The sequence below is a fragment of the Cyanistes caeruleus genome, chromosome 5 (assembly GCF_971803275.1).
Source record: "Cyanistes caeruleus chromosome 5, bCyaCae1.hap1.1, whole genome shotgun sequence".
NCBI classification, from domain to species: domain Eukaryota; kingdom Metazoa; phylum Chordata; class Aves; order Passeriformes; family Paridae; genus Cyanistes; species Cyanistes caeruleus.
The window spans coordinates 41,119,616-41,137,730 of NC_141705.1; the positions used below are offsets into that span (position 1 = coordinate 41,119,616).

The 18,115-nt window shown below is 37.9% G+C and overlaps 1 long non-coding RNA gene across 1 annotated transcript in view; it reads left to right on the forward strand.

Moving 5' to 3' along the window:
* Positions 1-16,405: 16,405 nt before the first annotated feature.
* Positions 16,406-18,115, forward strand: part of LOC147653061 (uncharacterized) — a 31,011-nt gene continuing 29,301 nt past the window's right edge. The window contains exon 1 of the long non-coding RNA XR_015287466.1: positions 16,406-16,807. This is a non-coding gene — a long non-coding RNA (uncharacterized LOC147653061). The remainder of the gene's footprint in view (positions 16,808-18,115) is intronic.

Below are 18,115 nucleotides of genomic sequence, written 5' to 3' on the forward strand. Positions count from 1 at the left end.
GAAGGCTGGTTCCCTTTCCTTTGTTGGTCACTTAGACAAAAGCAGGGAGCAAATGGATGCAAAAGCCATGTGCTCAGCAGACATTCATTAAGGGGTGACATACTGCAATATTTCGTGTGGTTCACGTAGATTCCTTTGCTCCATAAATTCAGTATTGCTTTACAAAATACGAATCCTAAGGGGTTGCCATCCCTTACAGCCACTGAACGCCTCCTTCAATGGGAAATGACTCAGCATGTGCATCTCACCTGCCAGGATATGCCAGGGCCAGGTGCTCACCACACCCCAGCTTTCCTCTCCACCCCCCAGCAACAGCTCTATATTTATACAAACCAAGGGGGAATGGTGTCAAGAATCAATTAGTGGGGAATTTCTGAATGCAGAGTTACTTGTTGCCTAGCAGCAGCCCAGCAAGCTGGTCTTGACTTAGATTCATTTAACCCCTAGCTAACATGGACTGACAGATTATTTTTCATTGTCAACTTCCAATGCTTTCTCAGTCAGTCTGGGGGGATCTCTGCTGTTTTCAGGTGGGTCCTTGACTCCATTCACTTTACCAAAATGTACAGTGGATAGAACTTGTGGTGCTTCATTTCAAAGATATCCTGCAGAAGACTTTCCATGATACCAAGCCTCCTTTCTGGAAGTAAGGGGTGGACTGAAACTTCTCTGTCTTCCAGAGCTGGGCACTGGCCATCCAGAGCATCTTGCAGCCATGAACTGGGATGGACATAGCTTCAGGAAGACAGACAGAGTCTCAACAAGGCTCAGAAAACATTTAATTATACTTCTGCTGAAAATTCACGTCTCAGTCTCTGTTCTTCTTCCTTAATAATTAATTCAGCAGAGAGAAAAAGATTGTTCATTTGCATAACTAAATTTTTCAGTCACAGCAATCAGACTATTAATAGAAACCCATCTATTTGTCTGTCTATCAACTTATATAAAACACTGTGTTGTCTTTTAAGACATGATATTTTGAAGGTCAGTAGCCCATAAACAACAGATTTAGAGGCAGAGAAATAGCTTGATCCTCAAAATCAGAATACACTAGACTTTATAAATAATATATATCAGCCATGGAGAATAAGTCTGTGGTTCACTTTTCAGCATTGCATGAGGAAGTCATAATAGATATTCACAATAACATCAATCAACACCAAATGGGGGAAAAATTGCAAGGAAATTTTTAAAAGCCGCTGTGTTATGGCTTTGTAGTGAAATCAGTGCTCTTTAGTCAAGGTGCTAGGCTGCCATGCTAAAACATTTTAGTAATCAGTGCAATGGATTTGTGCCAAAAAGACCAGATACACCACTTCTATTCACAAGATATCTGGGGATGAACATCTCTTTAATGCTCTGTCACCTTCATCCATATTAGGACTTCAAACAGAAATGTTTCCTATATGACTCCATTTTCAAATTACACTTTTAAATGTCAACTGTTCTATCAGGATATCCATGCTTATTATTTTCCTAAAGATGATTTAGTGACGCAGAAAAAAGTCTGAGCATTTCCTGTTCAGAGGTTTGAAGAAATTTCCATACTACACAAATTATATTTTTTTCATTGTAAGCTTGGTAACTATCTTATGCAAGATGGCATAAGAAAATAATAATATTTCCTCTTTCCTCATTTTCATCTGCAGCAATCCTGTTTAGCTTCAGCTCTGTGTGCAGGAGATCTGGTCCTCTTTGTTTCACATACATAGTAGGTTATGCTGAAAATATGACATTTCACATAGGGAATCACTTCCAAAATCTACTCTGGGCTGTCCACAAAAGACTAAGCCAGATGAAACCAGCCTCTTTCTTTATTCCTGCACATCACCACCTGTCTCCTCCTCCCTTCAAAGTCCAGAGCAAAGGATGTATTTGGGTATTTGCTATGTTCAGTCTGGCTTACACACAAGGTGACAGACAACAGCAAAACGAACAGGATATATGTAGGAAGACAGGCCAAAGCTGGAGAGCTGAAATCTGAAATGTGTCAGGAACACAGTCCTGCCTGGGGAAATTTTTTAGGGGAAATAAACACTATGCAAAAGTGATTGAAAAAAAATGACTACTGAACATACCCTGAAGGCCTCTAATATGAATTTAAATTAATAAAGTCTGAAAAGCCTTTATGTAAAAAGCTTGATGACTGCCACTATTTAAGACCATTTCTTTAGAAGAGTAAAATCAATTCACACTTCCATGCCAGAAGACTGAAGTCACATAGAAGTAAGAGTGAAAGAAGTTCAAAGGAAATGGGTACACTCTATTTGGTACAGGCATTAGAAGAGTTATTTAAAGACTTGGGCACAGACATTTAAAATGATTTTTTAAAATCTGTTATGACATTGATTAGTCCAATTTCCCACCACTGCATATAACTTTCAGTAGTGAAACAAATACCATTGTTGCAGTAGTCTTTTGCTTTTGGATGGGATGCTTTTAATAAGGGATGAAACTCTGAAGCCAGGATGCATTTCTTGAACAAGAATGACACCAGTTTGGACACAGCAAAGTCTGGTGCTTAGTGAAGCAAGTGACTTATTCAAGCGACCTAACTTGTCATGTGCATAACTCATACCTGTACCGAACAGAATGACAAAATGCAGTGATTTAACAATCCAGGAACATATTGAGCTCTTTTCAAAGGATACTTGTTGTGATGAATCATGATAGCACCTTGCCCAGTCAGACACTGAAAAAACAAATACTGCTCCAACTTATGCAGCACTGTGAGAGCACTCAGGGGCTCAGTGTAGTGCCAGCAGAAATCCCAGTTTGGCAGCCTCTAGCTCTCACTGGGCAGTTTCTGAAAACCAGTAGTAATTTAATAAACAAAACTCTCCCTGGTTTACTTCCCCAGGTACAGAATTGGGACAGCCACTAATAATAGTTTGACAGGTTTATTTGCATTAGCTCACTGATGTAAGTGTAGTGAAATCATAGCAATAGCTAAGAGAAATCTATTTCTAGTCAGTCTTTTAACATCTTTTAGAGAGGAACTTAAATAGTGGTCTATTTGTAGCTGTTAATATGTGGAAACATGTCACTCCTGTCCTTTGCCCACATGGCTCACATAAGACACTTATATTGTTTCCAACTTTGCTGTAGACCCAATGACTCAAATAATTTAATTTTCCACTTTTTTCTTCCCTCCTCCATACAAAGGGGATAACACTACTTACAGGAACATGGTTGTGAGGATTTATTCATTAATAACTGCACATAGTTTGGAAACTTGGAAGGATTATATAAAATGCAAGTGTTACTTAATCCCACTCCATTCTTCAGTCTGTTGCCACAACCTTCAGCAGCAGTTTTTAAAAAAGCTCTCTGCCTTAGTACACTCCTGTGCTTGGTGAAATAAGACACCTAAATTTTTACCCACCCCAAGAGAGATTCTTTTACCCTTCATCCATAAATTTCCCCACATTGTTTTGTGTAACTTTCCTCAGAGATGCATTTCCTGCTTTTGAGTCTCTCTCCACATTTCAGAAATATTTTGGAACTGCAAACCCAAAGAGGCATTTCTAATTTGAATTTTATTTTTTTATCTTAAAAAAGAAAATCAGTTCCATAATTTGCTAGTTCCCTAGCTGTGTTGTATATTTGGCTTTAAAATATGTAGTCTGATGAGTTTATTCTTGTTGATAGGAGAACACATGTGGTTTTAAGTCTAATATGAGAATGAATTCATTACTTTTTTTAGATGTCATTGGTTTGAGTAGCAACTATTTAAGAAGTAAAATCTGTACTGCCAATCTATAAATGTTGCATAAGTTAGATGCTTTATTTGTCCTGTTGTGGCGGCTATGTTGTTCCACTAATATAGGTGATTGCAATGGATGTATATTTTTTTTTTTGTTAACCATAATAAGACAATTAGAAAAGTAGAATAAGAAGAATAAGAAGCTGGCAAAGAAAGTTTGGTGTTGATGATATTCATTTTCATGTCTTTGCAAAAATCTTTCCTATGGATTTGTATCTACAGGACACAATTTTGCTCCATCAATATGTTTTTGATCTGAACATGTGGAATTACACCCACTCTTTCTGAGTCATCTTTAAATCTAAGCAGTATTAATTTCAGCTAACTTGAGTAGGACGTGCTTATTAATGAAGCCCAAGTGCTTGCACTATGTAACAAGTTAGCAAGAAACTTCATTCTTTTCAAGAGCTCTGGGTCTCTGGTAGGCATTTCCTGCATATTCAGTTAGCAAAAAAAAAAAATCTTCAATTAGCACTAGAGGGTATTGGAAAAGAAAATAGTTAGTGTGCACTGAGATGCAAGTGTTTTTAGCTGTGAAAAGGAACAATTTCATGGCAGCCTGCACCAACAACAAGCTCTATTGTTTTTGGTTTTTTTTCTGAGATTTACATTTTCAGTGATGGCCTGAAATTTTAGCCACAGGGTTACATTATTTATTTTCACTAATGTTTCATTAACCTGGAGACTTGATCACCTCATTGGTAAAACGGGCAGTTGTATTTCACATTTACACCTCATTTTTCTTCCCCAAAATATTTCTCACCTGTATACATTTTAGACCAGGAGTCAAATATTAAGGGCATTCTGATGAAATCAACCATCAGTGTATTTGCTTTCCCTGTAGTTAAATATGTGTTGACTTCTCAACAGGACTTTCAAAGGGTTTGTTCCTGGCTTTTTATGCATAATTTAACCCAAGATGGAAGGAAAGAATAGAACATAATAAAGTCTACAGATCTGCTGAGTATGCTTGGTAGGGAAGTTCCCATATTATGTAAGCTTAGATGTATATTTGTCCTAATTAATGAGGTTAGAATAAACATTGTGAGATTTCTGCTCAGCAGGTTAAGGTCTGGAGGAGTTTCCTGAAGAAGATGGTAACTTTTGCACCTGGCAGCCATACAAGACCGTGACTCAAGGGTGTGCAGAGGTTAAGGGAAGTTTTTTCAAGGGCTGGTCTGTATGAATATTTAACCATTTTATAATCAGATAATTGTGGCATTGGTACTACAAGACTTGGTCCTGCAGGACAAACACAGTCCCTGCTTCTACTGACTACACTGACCACTCAGTGTCCTCAGCACTTCACAGAAGTGACCTGCAAATTAGACAGACAGCAGAAAAATGTGACAAATGTATCAAAGTATTAAAAAAAAGTGAAAATAACTTGAAATAGATTATGAGAAATACAGATTTTAATGCATGTATGAAGCTGGCACTCAGCTGAGTGGCTTTTTCACACCTATAATATTTATATTACAGTTTCATACTATTGCATCCTTCTTAATAAGTACTCCAAGAAACTGTAGTAAAAATGTGGTAAAACATTTGAACTCTCAAGTTCTTAGTTTAAAAAATTTATTTTTATGTCCCCAAGAGACAGTGTCTGCAGCTATCTCTTTTCACATTTTTGGTAAGGGTTTTTGAGCTTGATAAGGGTTTGCAAAATGAAAATTAGAGTCATAAGTGATTGTCATTATATACTGGGTAGTTGAAATGTTTTTACGGCAAAGTTATGGTTGTTTAAAGTGAAACGATAAGGGTTTTGAGAATTTAATTTCATTTAGTTTTAAGTTGGAGTTTTATTTGTCTGATTCAGTAACATGAATGAAATTTTATTTCAGACCTCCAGTTTCAGCTGAACTAGAGAGTTTCCAGGAGAGTTAGTGACTCACAAAATACATCTACAATAAATAATTTGGCTTAACACCCAAGATAAAGCTTTAGAAATTAATTTCCGTCTGGTCATAATATATCCTGGAAGTAGGTTACAGAGTGTGCAAGTGGGAAGCCAGTTATCTATTAGAGGATTAATGAATCATATGGTAATAATGCATAACACTACTTAAGCAGTAATAAAATCTGCAAATACCCCACATATTTTTAGTTTCTATCATAACACTTAAAGAGAGTAAATGTGGGTTGAGCACCATTTCCATCTTACAGGATGGAAGAGAAAGAGACAAAGACTCTGGTAGTTTGTCAGGCAGTAAAATTGCAGTTGAAACTCAGGGTTCTCACAGAATCTAACCATAACTGCTTGCACTGCGACATGGACACCTAAATTTCTTTTAACGAATAGTTCATTTCTGGGAGTTTTCAGGGAAATTAAGACAGTAATTTTGAATCAGTAGCACTTCCTACCTAGCCTGACCAATATGAGGTGCAGCAAACTCGTATTTTAACAACCTTTGATATGAAAAGCATCCAAAGTCCTCTTCCTATTCTTAAATGGTAAGCTCATTAGATACTGTCCTTTGAATTTTAAATTATTTCATCATGGCAACCCCAGGAACAGTTAAAAGGTATGTTCTAACCATTCCCATTGAGTCAAAACTTCCCCTTCATGCAGCATATTTTCAGAAATTGAGCAGGACCATACAATTTAAGGACTTTGACATTTGTTAATCTTTAAACTGCTCAAAATTATTTAATAGAATTAATCAGTACAGGTTAACAAACTTTGATTGAGTTTGGTGTATCAGTAAAAAAAAAACAAAAACAGAAAGAAATGCCAGTGGCACACACATGCACCAAAGGCTTCACATGGAAACACAGCAACAGGAAAAAAACATCCCACAGAGGATGGTCCTCTGCCTTGAGTAACTCAGCGTGTGTATCATCATACATACTGCCTGGACCTCTGATTCTGCATTTCCAGGCAAATAGTGATTCTGGGGTTTCCACTTGACCTGGAACTACAACCTGCATAGCAGATTAGCATTAAAACTCCAGGTCATATCATCCAATTACAATGTGCTTGGATGGCCTGCAGATGATTCAGGAGAACCTCCGCCTTTTCCTCAGCAGCCACTGCAAGCAGATGTACCCACGACACTTCAGACATATCCTGAAGCTGCTCTCGCTCAGAGTGTTATTTCTTGCAGACATGAGTATTGCTCAAGAAAAGCTGGGCAAAATGGATTTTTGCTTCAAACAAGCACACTTCCTTCTGGCTCAGCCTTCCTCCTCACACTCCTCGTGTAGGTGCGCTCAGCTCCTGTCCACATGAAGCCCTCACTTTTAAAGCCTGCAGGACACCCCTGTGCAAGTGACTTGTGGGTGAGCCAGTACACCTCAAAGGAAGAGTCTGGAGAACCTAAAGGCCACCAGGGATAAGAACAGTGATTTTCATGCTTCACATGCCCCCAGTCCTTGGGCTCTAAGGCTCTGAGAAGGAACTGTGTGAGGCAGGCAGGTCCCTAAAAGCTGGGCTGTGAGGTGCAGTCACAGGCTGTGTGTGGTACACACCCGCTTCAGCTGGTGCCTCACAGGGAGCACTGGAGAAACCTGGCTGAAATATCCCTAACAGCCGTGTTGGCCAGCGGGAAATGGATCAGGCTGCTCATCTGTGGGAGGAGGAACATGGGGATGTAATGAATTTGATTATACGTCTGCTTGAAGGGCAGATGCCAAAGGGCCCTTGAAGGGCCTGTCCCTCAGCAAGGACCACTTTATCTCCACTAAAGCATCCTCGCAGAGCAAACTGAGTGGAAGGAATTTCATCTAACAGAGCAGCTTTCAAAACCCCTGAGACAAATAGGCATGATAGAAAGGAACTCCCTGAACAGTTGATATTTTTCTGATGATACCTTTGCTCATTTTTATCTCCATGGAAAATGTGTCTTCGTATATTGGATAAGGCATGTATAAAAACATAAGTATTATTTATATATAAGCCTTCTTTACTAAAACCTCTGGTTTATGCAGTTTTTTTGCTTCCCTAGCTTTTTCCTTAACTTGATTTTTTATTTCATTCTTAGAAGGAAAAGCAATACTATGTTTATTGAATTTTAATCTGGATGGGATTTGTATGTTACAATTTTCTATGTTAGAGAAAGCAGGTAATTTAGTAATTTAAATAAATAAGCAAAAGCATATTACCTCTACTGAGATAAAATGAACATTATCAGTAGAACCAAACCTCTTCGGTGTTAGTCTGTCTCTGAAGGAAATCCACAATAGTTTTTAGTATTCAACTGATTTATTCCCCTGTGATAAGGAACAACGATAATATTTACACTTTTGACCTTTGTGGAAATTCTGTCTCGCTTTATAAACTTAAATTGTATCACTATAAAAATTCTAAATGTATTGCCTCCTCCTTGCACATTAACATGTTTTTTAGTCAAATAGCTGATTGCTTGTGATTTCTAAAGGAGGGAAGATTACTGGTATTTTTCAGGTTTGGGCAATTGCCAGCTTATTAGCTTCCCCTTATATAAACTTTTTCTATATTCATAGCTTAATCAATTTTTCCCTTCAAGTGTGTTTTGCCACTCTATTCTTTCACATGCATCTCCTTTAAGGTGTTTTGAGTAACTTTTTCAATAAAATCTTTTTATAAAGCTGTGTAGTTTTAAGGCCATATTTTTACCTCAAGTCCTTTAAGTTATGCTTTTCATCACCTCTCTTCCAGGTCAATAATACTATAATTAAGCTATTTTAAAGAGTTTAGTTTAGATCACCATCAACTTCACACCCAACACATGAATACCTAGGATAAGGACATATAAAATCCCTTTTGTTCTTTAACATTCACTTACCACCTAAAGCAACAACAATTAATTATATTATCCTGATCTTGGACTAAGCTTCTGTTAAGAAAGTGCCACTGTGATAGCAAGTTACGTGCCAGCATAGCTGAAGGCTATGTACAGGAGACCTGAACATGCAGATTTGATGGCCACCTCTCTTTTCAGCTGGGTCTCCCCACAGTGTACTCCCAACATAGCTAAATGTACATATTGCAAGAAGCCTGACTTCCCAGATTTTTGAATAAAGATGGTTTACAACTATTTGTTTTCCAGTCCTCTGGAAATATGGCCTGAGTTCTTAACACTGTGTATTCAATCAGGCATCAAATACCCAGGTCTGCTTTCTTTTACTTTGCCAAAACTCACTCAGGTGAGAAATGGCAATATATTAATTCTGTATGCTCATTATCATGTATTTGGTGAGGTGAGGGATCAGGGGCTTTTGTTCCCATACCAATAATTCAGAGATAAAACCCCAATTTTCTCTTCCTCCTAAGTCTTAATTTAGTCAAAACATATCTGATATTAATAAAGACCTATGTATATTATGAAATTTGTGTAGTAATTTGAAAAGGAATTAAAAAAATTCACAAAGTATTAATGTAATTACCCCATAAGATTTTGCAGAAAGAAGGTAAAAGTCAATCTCTTTAATTTCTCATATTTGAGAAAAATGCACTACATAGAGACTCAAGGCATGCCCTAAAGTTCAAAATCAGTTCAAACTCCCAGACCAGATTTTGGAATAGATTTTGGAATAGATTCCTAATTTATGACTTTTACTTAGCTCGGCATTTAGTTTGTTAGGAGTGTGTTAATTCATATGAAAACATGTTATAACATAAAGGAAATAGCTAAAATTGAAACTATATGGTTGTCATAAAAAACACCATTTTAGCCATAATGAAAAGAAGCTGGAGAAATTTTGATTGTGGGCACGTTTTCCCCCTGTATTTGAAAATAAGTTCAAGACTATTACAAATCATAAATTACTGTCATAAACTACTAGAAAGAAATGTTGCTGTTCGTTCATGCAGCTGTACGCTACAATACTTAAGTTCTCATTGGTGCTTACATATTCAAATCCCAAAAGAGTACTTTGTAACAATGCTTGTGTCTTTGGAGAGTATGCAAGGCTGCAGAAACCACAAACTGAATGAGAAGTGGCTGAAGATGGGTGCTTGAATTTAGTCTTTTAACTTTTATATATATATATATATAATTTATTTTATTTTTTTTTTTTTTTGTCCATGGGCTGAAGAAATCTTTAAATTAGGAAAAGACAGAAATACCTCAACATCTCTACATGGTCAACTGTAAGGTCAGATTCTGTGACAGGATCTTGAAAAACAATCTACAGAACAAACACAACTGATGAGAGAGAAAATGAGTTTACCAAGCTTGTGCATCACCGTAAAAAATGCTTGGGTTTAAGCTTCTCAGTTGTAAATAAACAGACATGATCTTGCAACCCCTGTCATCTTCATCACAATATTATATATAACTGCTAGGCCACAGCCTTCCACATCAGAAGATTTTTTTGTTTAGGATTTGCGAGCTGTCAGTCTTATTATCCATCATGGATGTGAGCTGATTTTTCTTCAGGCCCAACAACACATCATTGTCCTGACAAAAATGTAGCAACACTCAGTTTATATGTGGCAAAGTGGCTGTTTAAAAAGTAAACATTTTACGAAACACTAAGATGGGAAACATCCATCCAGCAGAGGCAAAACATGTAAGTTGTTTTGAACTGATGCAAGCTGGGGATGCAGTGGTTTCAGCAGGGAGGATGGAGTGCAGGATTGGTACCAAAGAACAGGCCAAACAGCCATGTCCCAGACTTCTGTCTTCAGTGTCTGAGAGAAAAACATGTTTCAAATCACATATGACCCTGGTTCTATCTCAGCCTTCCTAGGTACAGACCAGGACAACACCAACATGTTTTGAGTGGTTTTGGTTGACTAGAGGAAAAAAACCACAGTATTTGTAGGGCACCTTAGTCATACAGTAACTGGAAGCTTTGCTTCATGGTAAAACACAGACTGCATTTCCTCAGTCTCTAATTCCATCTCTTTAAAATGTTAATTTACAGTAATTTTTCTTAATACAGGGCTATAATGCTGACTGTAATGATGGCTTCATGTTTCAGTGAATATCAGCTTTATTTTGTTCCATATTCAAGCTCTGTGGATGATGTTTTATTATGCACATTGACAGAAGTCAATGTCTGTTTGTTATTTCAATTTTATATGTTACCAAGCTTGAACATGGAGAAATTAAGTTGTTAGCTCTTTTATGATGCAGTTTGGATTTGAAAAAGAAAAAGAGGGAAGTAAAATGGACCAAAAAACTCAACAACAAAAATATATAATGACGAGCAACATGAGATTGACTGTAGCTCGAAGAATGAACATTTGCCACACAATAGAAATGGGAGGAAGCTTTATACAGGCATTGCATTTAGAAAAACCCCCAACAATTTACAGAAGGAATTCAATCTTCTGAAGAACTTCTGGGACAAAATAAAGAGGAACACTGAGTGCAAAGTCTTGTCAGATGCAGGATGTATTCTGAAGAATCAGATGTAAACTGTGAATGCTTGGGGAAAGACCTCATCAAGAGGTTCAGTCAGAGCAGTCTGAGGTGAGCCAGGCAGAGGCAGCCTGTGGAAGGATCACAATGGGAAATGCAGCTGAAGAAAGTGCACCATAGAGCTGGCACTACACATTGACAAAAGCCTGGGAAGCAATAACTGGGACATACAACCTGCAAGTGGCTCTTTGAGAACTGAAATTGCCAGGAGCTGAGCCATGGAGAATGAGGTTGCTCCCCCCTACCTGCAAGGTAAACAGGCTATATATGACTTCAGCATCCCCAAATTGTCACGGTCAGTCAACTCAGTACTGCTAGATGGCAGGTAGGATCACTCCAGGCAGCACTGAAATGGATTTTTTTTCTTTGAGAGAAGGTTACTCACTAACTTCTAGGGCATCACACAATTTGTCGTGCAATTAAGATGGCTGCAAACACAGTCACTTTTAAAACAAACTAACTACAGTTGTCCCTTTATAGCCTCCATATGCAAGGAATAAAATCTTTTCTCTTAATTAACCCAATTACTTTCTGTTTTTCTACTGCAAGGAAAAACACTTGCTAAATTGCCTTAGATTAAGCTGAATTTTATTGGACCTTTAAAATGTTACTTTGATAACTGTTTCTTCTGAAAACTGATAATCACTTCTGCAACATCATCTGAAATGAATGAGGAGACAATGCTAATGGTGAGGAGATAATGCTAATGGTATTAATTATTTTCTCTCCAAAGCACACTGAATTTTTTCCAAACAGAGAAGTTGCTACCCAGAGAACTAGCAAGCTAATGATGGGTAAATGAGAAGCCCAGCCTCTACAAAAGTGGAAAGACAAGCAACACACAGTATTTGCTGATGTCTACCTGCCAGGGCATCCACATTCTGTTTCCTTCAGATTATACCATACTTACAGTTTTGTGAAGGAAGTATATTCAGTCATAGACAGAAAACTTGCCTATTTATATGTATCACATAAAGAAAACTGTTATAAGTAATAGAGTGATAAGTACCATTTTGTATATGCTTTGCAGAGATTTAATGATTTACTGAATGACAGTGAAGGCTTCTAGATAACCTAAGATCCCTACCAAGTAGACCAACTGTTAAAATATTGCAGAGTAAAAGGAAGAAGAGTCATACTGTGTTGTTTTCTGAAAGTCTTATTAATGATGTTCATTAATAAAGAAGGCAATAACCCATAATTTACACAATTTAAAATGCAGCTGTGAAGGCTGAGTTTATTTTTCATTCTGTCTGGTGCTTTATCTGGAAGAGCATGAAGAGGATTTGCAAATGTGCCAATACTTCAACACATGGTATAGAAGAAAAGCCCTCAGAAAGTGTAGATCTCTCAGGTCTCATATGAGTTTTAGCAGACATTGGAATTTGCTATTTTAATGCACCTTCTATACTTCTGCTTAATGAGCTGCTGTAGGCGATACAGGAATATCAACTATCAGATACCAATGGCATTCAAGCACTACATTTACTTTCATAAAATTCATTCTGTAATATATTCTCTATTCAGTGAAGTCTCTAAAGTATAAAAGAAATGGATATTACTTATGCACCAATGGAAACACATTTAGAAATTAAAATTCTGCTATGTGACAGAGAAAAGTTACAAAACCACCAAAGATTTATGAAAGAGAAATAAACAAAGCAAAAATTAGCATTGCTCCAAAGATTTATAAGTATCATATATTCAGTAAAGTATGTTGTAAAATGAAATGATCCAACATCATCAAGAACCAATGATACTTTTACACACTTTTTTTTTTTTTCTCTTAGGCCTTGTAGTTTGGTTTTGGTACACATTTTAATTTCAGTGGTGTTGGCTGTTGAAGCAGACATTGAGGAAATATTTCTAAGAACTTTTCACTTGCCCTCTCATGAGCAGAATGAGAAACAGAGGCATTTTCATGACCCATCACTGTTTTTGAAATAAGCACCTGCAGTGGTTGCTATGTTTTTCCTGGAGATAAATGAAAAATGTCTGGAAAGATGGAGCATAACCAGGAAGCATTTTATGTAATAGATGAATGTTTTTTGTATTCTGATATCCTCTATAACAACAGGTGGATTAAAATCTGTATGAAGCATGCAGTGAAAATCAATTTATGCATGCAGGTAAAAGAATGTCACAGAACCATGGTACTGGAGTGAGAGGTGGGTCACAATATAGAACCCATTCAGAGCCAAAGAATTTTTACCGGGAAGGTGCAGAACTCAGTGTAGGACTCTTGAGAACAGGCAGTCACCCTTTCTTCTGTAAGGTTTGTGTTAGTAAGAATTTTGCCAAGCACCTTTCTCATACCCAGAGTTCTGAGGCTTATATCTAATAATTATTGCTGAGGAGAAGACATTGACTGAGATATCTGCACTTGTTATGCAGGAAGAAGAAGACAACACCTGCCTTTGGCTCTCCATTTTTGATGAAAAAAGAAAAAGGATAGAGTTATGTTGGCCTTTACAGAAATATTTGTTCCCTTAACCTGGGTGGTTATAATGCAACTGCCATGACCATCCTGGGAGCCAGTGACAAGGAAGATGCGCTGCCCACTAAATTTCTAAGTTGCAAACATCCAGTGCTGTGTCCATCATCCCACATCTACCAGTGTTTGCAGGTTCCAAATAATTGTCAAATTAGATTATTACCAGAATGGGCTATGTTTGGGTCCATTCATGCTTTAACTTTGGGGTACAAGTCAAACCACACACCAGACTTTGTAGTTCACTACAGTGCCAATTGCAAAATAAAAGTTTTGTATTCCAACACAACACTCCCATATTCTTTAATTCTCAGAGTAGTGTCTTCATCATACGTTTTTATTAAAATCTGGTTGGAATATATTTTGCTTTCCCTTCTCCCCTCCCCTTCCTCCCACTTTAATTCAAGACAACCTCTACGCAAGGCTTCTGATGTGATGCTATTTTTCTGACAGATAGAAGTCCAAAGAGAATTTTGGTAAACCTTAAAAGAGGTGGATTATTGCTATTGTGTTCGACTGTGTCTTCTTTCAAGGCTTTTGTTGTGGATCTTTCTCATCACATAGGAGCAATGAAAAAGATGTGTCTGAGAAGTTTGCATGGCCAAACCCACTTCAGATGTCAGAAGAAATCCTAAGAGTCACAAATGGAGGTCTGGTGTCAGAGGAGGGAAATCCAGTTTCTTTCCATGATGACAATGAATTGATCATGCAGGAGGAAGTGCATAAAACTCTTCAAAATTCTGAAATCAAACCCAGAAAAGTCAAACCCCATATAAAAAGGAAAGTTGATGGTAATATTTAAATCTTTCAAAGAACATACCAATGGAAAAAAAACCTACTGCTCTTAGAAGTTAAATTATTTGTCTATCACTATTGTAATGAGTTGTACATAGCACATAATGTTCAGCAAAAAACTTGGATTAGTATACAGAAAAAGAAACTAATTTTTGCAGCCTGATCTGCAGCCCCTCTGCGTCAGTCAGTCATGAGGTTTACGGAAACAGAATGTTCAGAAGCAGCTGCCTTGAAAAACTGAAATATTGAATTGAATGTTTGAATTTTAAATGCTATACTATACTGTAGACCATGCCATTTGCATATGGTTATTGAGAGATAGATATAATCTAATAACAATAATTTGAATTCTACCTACCCAATAAGACAACAGCTATGGGATAGGTAAAAAAATGAGGAGTGAAAAATAAAATTTTGCAGAAATTGATATTAGTTTGCAGAAACTAATACATATTTCCTCACCTATAGCACTTGATTAACTAGTGGAAAGAGGTTATATAAATCAATCAGAGAATACAGTGAAACCTTTACAGGTCCCGTGATGCAGATGACTATTGACCCATAGCTACAGTGCATTATGTTTATTGCACCTTCCAGCTTTACTTGGTGGTTTGAACTTTCAGAATAGATGAATCTGGACACAGAAGTCATTAAAAATTGACCACCTGGAAATCCACCATCAGTTCAGCTGTGTGTAATGTAGGAAACACAGCAACCTGCTCTTAGGAACAAGTTTTCAAAGTCTGCAGGACATTTCCTCCAGAACTGTTGGCAGTTCCTGATAAAAAAATAAATGCCAGCAGAACAAAAGAAACTGTGATGAGAACTGTAAGTGGCACTGCAAAGAGATGTGTTTGACATTTAGAGTATCTGGCACTGCAATATAAGACAAAAGCATCTGCATGGCACAATAAAGTTTCAGGATTCTGTAAAATTACAGGTGTTTACTCTGGGAAGTTTAGGAGGGGGAAGATGCTGTGGAATAAGAATACATGTGAAATAATTCCTGAACACTACGTTTAAAAACTTTTTGTTTAATTTACGGTGGTCGATATCCAACCTTCAGGCTTTGGAAGGAAATATTTGGAAAATCTATGTATTCTGAAGTAGTAGCTCAGGGTTTGTTTTGGTGTAAAGTGAGAGTAGAATTTTTTTACTCTGCCTTCAGGCATATGACTATATCATTCTTTTTTAGATTCTGTCCCCATAATACTCCATGAAAGCTATATGGAGTGGCTTGAAGCTTTGTGAACTGTTTAACAGTACAATACAACAAAAAAATAAAAAAGAGATAAATATAACTATGAGAGAATAGTTGCCTTTCCCTTATGTCTCTATTTTGTTTCAGAGAAGGAAAAAATTTCCTTCCACCAGGAGGAAAATTGCTTTGTGACTAAAATGGAATTAGACTGTCTCCTATGAATTTTCTGAAATTAGAGAAGAGTAACAGCAAGAAAAAGAAAGCAAATACTTCTGTGTGAATAGATTTGAAAACAAACCTTATTTTACAGCATGTATTTCAGAAGTTTTGGAGCCAGAAAGAATTGCTAGATATTATGCCTAACAACAGGACTTGGATTTTTCTTCAAGCAAATCCTGTTTAATTAAAACTTAATAACAGTGACAACCCAGTCTTGACTTAGAGTATTAACAATTCTGTAGAACCTGCTGCACTATTTCACAAGTAGTTCCAAAGTCAATTAGCTTCACAGTCAGAAGTTCCCACCTGATTTCTAGCTCGATTTGATCTAGTTTCAATTTCCAGGTACTGGATTTTTATTTCATTTTGGATTTCAGTAAAGGTTTTGATGCTGACACTCACAGTATCCTAAACAAAATGTCCAGCACCCAGCTGGATAACTGTGTTACGTGATGGGTGAGCATCTGGCTCATGGATCAGGCACAAAGGGTGAATGGGGTGACACCAGACCTGTCACTAGTGGGATTCCACAGGACCCCATAGAAGGGCCAGTGCCCGACTTCAGTGTCTTCAGAAATGACTTGGGCGCCAGACTGGGTGGGATACTGTTTGTCAGTGATACAAAAGTGGGAGGAGCTGTTGGCTTCCTTGAAGGGAGAGGCCTCGCAGAGATAGCCAAACAAGTTCGAGGGCTGGGAAATCACCAACCATGAGAAGTTTAACAAGGGCAAGTGCTGGATTGTGTGCCTGGGTGTACAGACAGACTGGGGAATGAGAGGCTGGAGAGCAGCACCATGGCAGGAGTCCTGGTCAATGGCAAGTTGAACGTGAGTCACTGTGCCCTGGCAGCCAGGAGGGCAAAGCGTGTCCTGGGGGCATCAGGCACAGCATGGCCAGCTGGGCAAGGGAGGGGATTGTCCCACTCTGCTCTGCACTGAGGCAGCCTCATCTTGAGTGCTGGGAGCAGTTTTGGGTGCCGCAAGGTAAGAAAGACATTAATTTATTAGAGAGTGTTAAAAGGAGGGAAACAAAGATAGTGAAGGGCCTTGAGGAGAAGCCGTGTGAGTAGTGATTAAGGACACTTGGTCTGTTCAGCCTGGAAGAGGGTGAGGGGAGATCTCACTGCAGTCACAACTTCCTCCTGAGGGGAGCGGGAGAGACAGACACTGATCTCTGGTCTCTGGTGACCAGTGACAGGAGAATGATCTGAAGCTGTTTCAGGGGAGGTTTAGGTTAGATATCAGGAAAAGGTTCCTCATCCAAAGGGTGATCAGGCACTGGAACAGCTCCCCAGGGAAGTGGTCACAGCACCAGCCTGACAGAGCTTAAGGAGCGTTTGGACAATGCTCTCAGGCTCACAGTGTGATTCTTGAGGCTGTCCTGTGCAGGGCCAGGAGTTGGACTCAATGATCCTTGTGAGTTCTTCCTAACTCATCATATTCTGTGATTCTATAAGATTCTGTAATTCTGTGAAATATCATATAATTTAGTTTGTAATAAGCAGCATCTGCTTACTGCACCCTCATATTCATACTAACAGTAACAAAAACATCACAAAAATGACAAGCCTGGGCATACTAAGAAAACAATAAAGTGGGATAGAATTGAAACTATGGTCCTGACTTTTTTTTGAGAATATTGGAGAAGGTTTTAATCACCCATCACACAGGCCTACACGAACTATATATAGCATTTTCTAAGACATGATTAATTTTTTAAGTACACAATAAAAGCAGAGGATAAAATATTTTACAAGGATGCCCTTGCACACAGGATGTGATTAATACATGATGAGGGAATCGGTTGTCTCTCTGAATGCCCAAACTGAGGCTTCCTGAAAACGCTAGTGTTGGCAAGGGAAAAATTACGATTAATATTACTTGAAGCAGAGTATTTGACTGCAGTAGATAGCTAGCTCTGCCCTTGTCTGCATTGATAAAAGTCTCCTCCTGGACCCCAAAGGATCCATACAGTCAAGTTCAAAGTGGGTGCTGATATAAATAGGGATCCTAGAATCCTCACATCTGTCTCCATAAATGTGTCCATTACAGCACAAACACCCAAACTCTTTATTGGGTTTGGGTTTTGAGTAGAAAAATGTATTTTGCAGGAAACTCTGATCTGTGCTTTTTAGCTGGCTGCCTTTGTCATTGGGTCAAAGAACTGCATATTCAGGCTGATATATATTTGATTCTAAAATGATCCTCAAGTTACCTAAAGTTCTTCTAAAATGAGATAACTCTTTGGAATTCATTCTACCCAGTTCAGTCAGGAACTATTTATGTGCTTTT